Raw genomic sequence first — 6,136 nt, forward strand, 5'->3', positions numbered from 1 at the left:
GATCAATTTTGAGGAGAATCCGACTCCTATTTCTTAGATTCTTTCATTAGGGGATTGAAACCTAATTTAAAACCTTTTGTAAGAGCTTTTAAACCCTTAACCATGACTGACGCAGTGCATTATGCTAGATTACAAGAAAAAAATGTGTCAGCTTCCCAACTAACAATAGCTAAACCAACCATCACAACCAAAAATTACTCAAAACATGTCTTACCACCATTATTACCTACCCCTCCTAGCTCTTGTAATATAACTACAATACAACCCACATACACTAGACCATTTTAATCCAATCTTCAAAGGCCTTAGATTAACATTTATGTGGAGGAAAGAAGGGAGAAGTAGTTAAAAGGAGAATGTTATTCATTTGACAAACCTTATGAAAAGGGACATAAGTGCAATTTGAGACAAACTCAGTTTTTCTTGATTGAAATTCCTAGTTCAGAAGAGGAGTAAGGTGATGAGCAGTTTTATAAGATAATATTGAAGTTAAAGTTGTTAAACCTTGCATTTCAATCACAACTTTGAGCGGCGGTCACAACTATCAAACCATGAGAGTAAATTGAGTTTTTGATAGAAAACCATTACATATATATTCTCGTTGATTTTGGGAGTACTCATAATTTTTTGGACTTAACTTTCGCTAAATCTCTTGGATTATCCCTAGAACCCATAGCTACAAAGTCTGTTACAGTAGCAGATGGAAACCAATTAGCTTGTTAGTTTTTCTGCAAAGGGTTTAAATGGAAGTTGCATTAATGTGAGTTGCAGTATGATATGCTACTGATACCATTGGGGATGTGACATGGTATTGGGTATTCAATGGCTTAGTGAGATTGGTACAGTGAGGTGGGATTTCAAAAGATTGGTGATATATTTTGACTTTGATGGGGTACACCATACATTACAAGGGATACCTCCTAAAGGAGTGAAGACTGTTACGGGATCTCAGAAGTTGTTCAATCAGTCTATTAAACTGTATTTCACGCAAATTGCTAGTTAAAATGATGATGATTTGGGTGTTATGCATTGTGCAAGTGAGACTCATGTTATTCTCGCTAGTGTCCAAGAAGTTCTAGATATGCTTATCCTGATATTTTTGCAGAACCCACTTCTTTACCTCCTTTCATGGGAGTGTATGATCATAGGATTCCTATTGCATTTGGCACCAATCCTATTAATATTAAACCTTACACTCTTAAATAAAGAGATCATTGAAAAGTTAGTCTTAGAAATGGAGGTTCAGGGTATTATTTAGCCTAATCGTAGCCCTTTTGCTTCTCTTGTAATTTTGGTTGGCAAGAAAGATTATTTATGGAGATTATGTGTTGATTACAGAAGCCTAAATCAAAAGACAATTAAGGATAGGTTCCCTATCCTTGTGGTTGATAAGCTCATTGATGAATTATCAGGAGCTAAGATCTTCAGTAAACTGGACTTGAGGATTGGATATCATCAGTTAAGAGTTAGCAAGGAGCATGTGTTTAAAACATCATTCAAGACTCATAATGGCCATTATGACTTCTTAGTTATGCATTTTGGCTTAACTGATGCACCTGCTGTAACACCATGTAATTTTCACTCATTATTTTTGGTGTTGTTTACATTAAAATGATATTTTCTATTAAAATAAAATAATTTATTATTAAAAACTATTTTTTTTAAAGTGTATAATTATTTATATTGTGTTATGTTGTTGTGATTATTAATTTAAAGTGTATATAATGTGCGTATTTATTTTATCATATAGGTAGTAATTCGATAAATTTAAGTAGCGTGTGATTTTAGTTTTTAAGTGTTGTATATAATATGGGTCGACCAACATAAAGAATTCTTTCGCAAACCCATATCCTTCTTATGTTGTCCAAAATTTAGAGGAAAGTATTAAGCATAGTATTAGCATCTTCTATCTATCCCTCTTTGTAACCACCAAAAGGTGAAGAGCCATCCCCCATTAACCCATCTTAATGCAATTAAACCTTTGCTTTATGATATGAACCATCACATTTTTTTTGCTGCACACTCCCTTCACGCCAGCCTTACAAAGAAAAATAAAGAGTCATTCTCACTTCTCGCATTTTCGGCCATTTCTGCACACTCATCTTGTTTGCCCCATATCTCCTTCGTCTCTTATCGGAATTGGACGTGTTAGTAGTCGAAATTCATATACTCGGAGAGATCTTGCTCGTGGTGTCATTCGTTTTTGAAGATACTGGAAGAATTGGTCGCAGTTTTCTGTTTCAATCAGACGGGTCACCCAGGTTTGTTTTCCTGTCGCACCTTCACGAATTTGATCATCGCTGAAGATCTAACCGTTTATCGCCCTGAAATTTGGACAGCATATTTAGGACATCTGGGCCTTCATTATGACTGGAGAGATTTTAAATCAGAGCTACCCATTGACGGGAATCGAGATCAGAACAGAACAGTACATAATGAAAATGCAAGCAATTGGAGGTCTTCAAAGGTAACTAATGGCGAACCTAATACGACTAGAGTCCATTTAGGAATTATTTAGCCTTAATATCTAAGTTGGGGTAATTTTATGCTATGATTTGTGGGTGGACAACTTAGATATTGATTTATAAAACTACAATATTATTATACTGTTTCGCCAAGAGTTATGTACCAGGGGTATTATGACTAACATTGTAATTAACCTTGTACCCAAACTCAGACAACGAGAGTGTAGTAGTTGGAGTATCTGTTTATACTGTGTTTTTGGTGTATATTTATGTTTGAAGAAAGATTCATTCTTCAGTTGGGTGAAATGATTTTATTAGTATTATATTACTATTACTTTGAGAAGAATAAATATTGTTGAATTGAGACTCTTGGATTGCGATCCTAGTTTCTGCTGATTTTAGGTGTAAGGCCTGAAGGCATCCTTATTATTTTATATTTGATGAATGAATTATTGTATTTAATTGTGAAAATATTTTTATTGAGATTAAGATATGAGTCCGGGATAGATGTAGTCCCCAGTGAAGAACATGCCAACCACCTAGGTTGCGATTTTAGGGGTATAACCTGGGTTAATTGTTGTCGTCCGAGAGGTTGGGAAGTACTGAGCTGGGTACTATCCTGCATCGGGAGTTTGGCCATTCTTAGACACAGACAGTAGGGAACGTAAGCCCATAGGCTGTCTGGAGATTTCGATCTGACAAACTTTAGAAAATGGGTTGCGATCCACTGGCGTTCTGCTCTTTCTCAAAAGCTATTTATATTATTTTGGAGGCTTATGTTTTTTATCTTGTATGTCTATATTAAGTTTATTAATCATGATTTACTTTATTTAACCATGTTAAACTATTAGTTATTGTTTTGCTGTTATTTGGTTCAGTTTGATCTTTTACGTTATTTGGGACTTATTTATTAATGCTTGATAACTCCTATATGGATCCTAATTGAGCTGGGAGAGCTGTTAGTTACTCCCCACTGATTGTGGATGTTTGTTGTTTATTTTTGCAGGATATGTTGATGAGAATCTTATTTGGTTTTGGGCTTGGGTTGAGGTGTGAGCATTAAAATGTTAGATGTTTTAGGCCTAGACTCTTTATTAATTTAAGAGTTAGTTTTTCTTTTGGTTATCAATTTAATTTATTTATATTATTTATTTATGTTGGTTTTATCACTTAGATATTTAAGCGCATTTCTTGTAGTAGTGACATTCCCAGAAGATGATGTTCCCGCCATCGTCCTATACTTCTATTATTATTATTTCTTTCTTTTCTGCTTTGAAATTTTGGGGTGTTACACCTGCCTCATTTCAAGCCGGAATGTATCACATTTTCAAACCATTACTTAGAAAATGTGTTCTAGTCTTCTTTGGTGACATTTTGGTTTATAGTTTAAATATGACAGATCATATAACTCATTTGCATTAAGTATTCCAGATTATGAGACAAAACTTGTTGTTTTCTATAAATAGCAAATTGATTTTACTATTGATAAAGTGGAGTATTTGGGGAATTTTATCTCTAGACCTGGAGTGGAAACTGATCCACATAAGATTCTTGTTGTTGTGCAATGGCCTAATCCTACTTGTGTGAAAGATCTCATAAGTTTTTTGGACTTAGTAGGCTATTACAAAAAGTTCATCAAAGGATATGCTTGTATCAGCGAACCTTTGACTTCATTATTGAAGGAAGGTGAGTTTGTCTGAAATAATTCAGATGCTCAGGCAGCCTTTATGCAACTCAAATAGGCTCGAAGTTCAGCTCCTGTGTTGGCTTTGCCTGACTTTTCTTAACCTTTTGTGGTTAAGATTGATGCCTTTATCTCACATATTGGACGAGTATTAATGCAACAAGGATACCCTCTAACTTTCCTTAGTAGGTCCTTAGGTCCTAAATGGAAAATGCTATTTGTCTATGAAAAGGAGTTATTGGCTCTAGTGCAACAGTCTAAAAGTGTGAGCAATATCTATCTAGTCAGCAATTTATCATTAGAATTGAACATAAAAGTCTAAAATGGCTCTTGCAACAAGATTTCTACACCCTTTTCATCAATTTCTGGTTGTTGATGCTATTTCAAGGGTGACTGATGTTGAGGTTTCATGTCTAGCGCTTTCAGTGTTGGATTCAAATTTTAATCAGTTATCCAACAAAGTTATAACTTGAATCACAATTTTCAACATTTGTTGTCTGATCTTCAAAATGGTGTGGTGATACCTTCTTTTTCTTTGAAAGATGGTCTCATAAGAATGAAGAATAAATTGCTGAATGGTCTAGATAATGACTTGAAAATAGTCGTCCTTCATTGGGTACATTCTTCTAGTATGGATGGGTTGTCACTCAAGGAGTGATGCAACATTAAATAGAGTTAAGTCCTTGTTTTATTGGAAAAGTTTAAACAAATTTGTTATAGCTTTTGTAAGGAATTATTGTTCGTTTGGTCAACCACATAAAAATGAGACTATGGCTTCGTCTGGGTTACTTTAACCATTACCTAATCCTGATGAGGTATAGATTTATGTCTCTATGAATTTTATATCCAGATAACCCAAGTCTTAAGTGGATTTCATCTTTGTAGCGGTTGATAAACTGAGCAAATACAACCACTTTATGGCCTTAACTCATCGCTACTCAGTTGAATATGTAGCTCAGTATTACTTGGATCATGTATCCAAACTACATGGATGGCTGAGGTCCATTGTTAGTGATAGGGATTTAGTTTTTCTCAGCAAATTCTGGCAAGCTTTATTCTCAATTCAAGGCACAAATATGGTATTATCTTCAGCTTACCAACCTCAAACTGATGGACAAACTGAGATAATTAATAAGTGCATAAGAATCTTTTCTGAGGTGTATGTGCAGTGAGAACCTAAAGGGATGGAGTATGTGGCTGCCCTTGGCAAATTGGTGGTATAACACCAATTTTCACACTTCTACACAAATCACTCCCTATGAAGTTGTGTACAATCAACCTCCCCTTCTCCATTTACCTTATTTTCGTGGAGAAACTTTTGAGGTTGCAGTTGATAAATCTATGCAAAAGAGTGAAAGTATGATTCACATGCTGAAATTCTTCTTGAAAAAAGCTAAAGATGGAATGAAGTCGCAAGCAAAGCTTAGAAGATTAGGCATATCTTTTGACATTGGCTCTTGGTTCTGGATAAAATTACATCCTGACAGACAGTAGACTATAAAGACATCCACAAACGAGAAGCTATCTCCTAGATACTTTGGTCCTTTCAAAGATATTGATACCATTGAAAAAGTAGCCTATATAAACTACAATGACCTAATATAATGATGCTCAGATTCATCCTATTTTTTGTATTTCTCAATTGACATAGTGTAGGGGTGAGTTACCTGTTATTACTCACACTCCTTCATGGCTTCACGGTACATCTACTTACACTACTTTACAGCCAGCAGCTCTCTTAGAGAAGAGAATGGTAAAGCACCATAAAACAACTCATGTTCAATGTTTGGTTCAATGGGAGGGACGAGGGATGTCCTATATCTGAAGCTACATGGGCGTGGCAGGTCAATTTGTAGCCACTTGTCCAACTTTTTGTGATTCCTTAGTTGTATTTTGTATTTTCAAGATTGTTGATAAAATCTTGATGTTATCACAATTTTGCTCTTATAACTATGAAGGATTGTAACATAATATTATTTTGTTATAA

At 34.9% G+C, this 6,136-nt stretch overlaps 1 long non-coding RNA gene across 2 annotated transcripts; it reads left to right on the top strand.

Annotated features, from left to right (window-relative positions):
• The first annotated feature begins 1,945 nt into the window (after positions 1 to 1,945).
• On the top strand, positions 1,946 to 3,743 carry LOC104897855 (uncharacterized). Of its 2 annotated transcripts, XR_790704.3 has the most exons (3): positions 1,949 to 2,261; positions 2,340 to 2,467; positions 3,472 to 3,743. It is a non-coding gene; the product is annotated as an uncharacterized LOC104897855 (long non-coding RNA). The 2 variants fall into 2 exon arrangements; XR_007268411.2 differs by having other exon boundaries at positions 1,946 to 2,467.
• Positions 3,744 to 6,136: the final 2,393 nt, after the last annotated feature.

The sequence above is a fragment of the Beta vulgaris genome, chromosome 1 (assembly GCF_026745355.1).
Source record: "Beta vulgaris subsp. vulgaris cultivar EL10 chromosome 1, EL10.2, whole genome shotgun sequence".
Lineage (NCBI taxonomy): Eukaryota > Viridiplantae > Streptophyta > Magnoliopsida > Caryophyllales > Amaranthaceae > Beta > Beta vulgaris.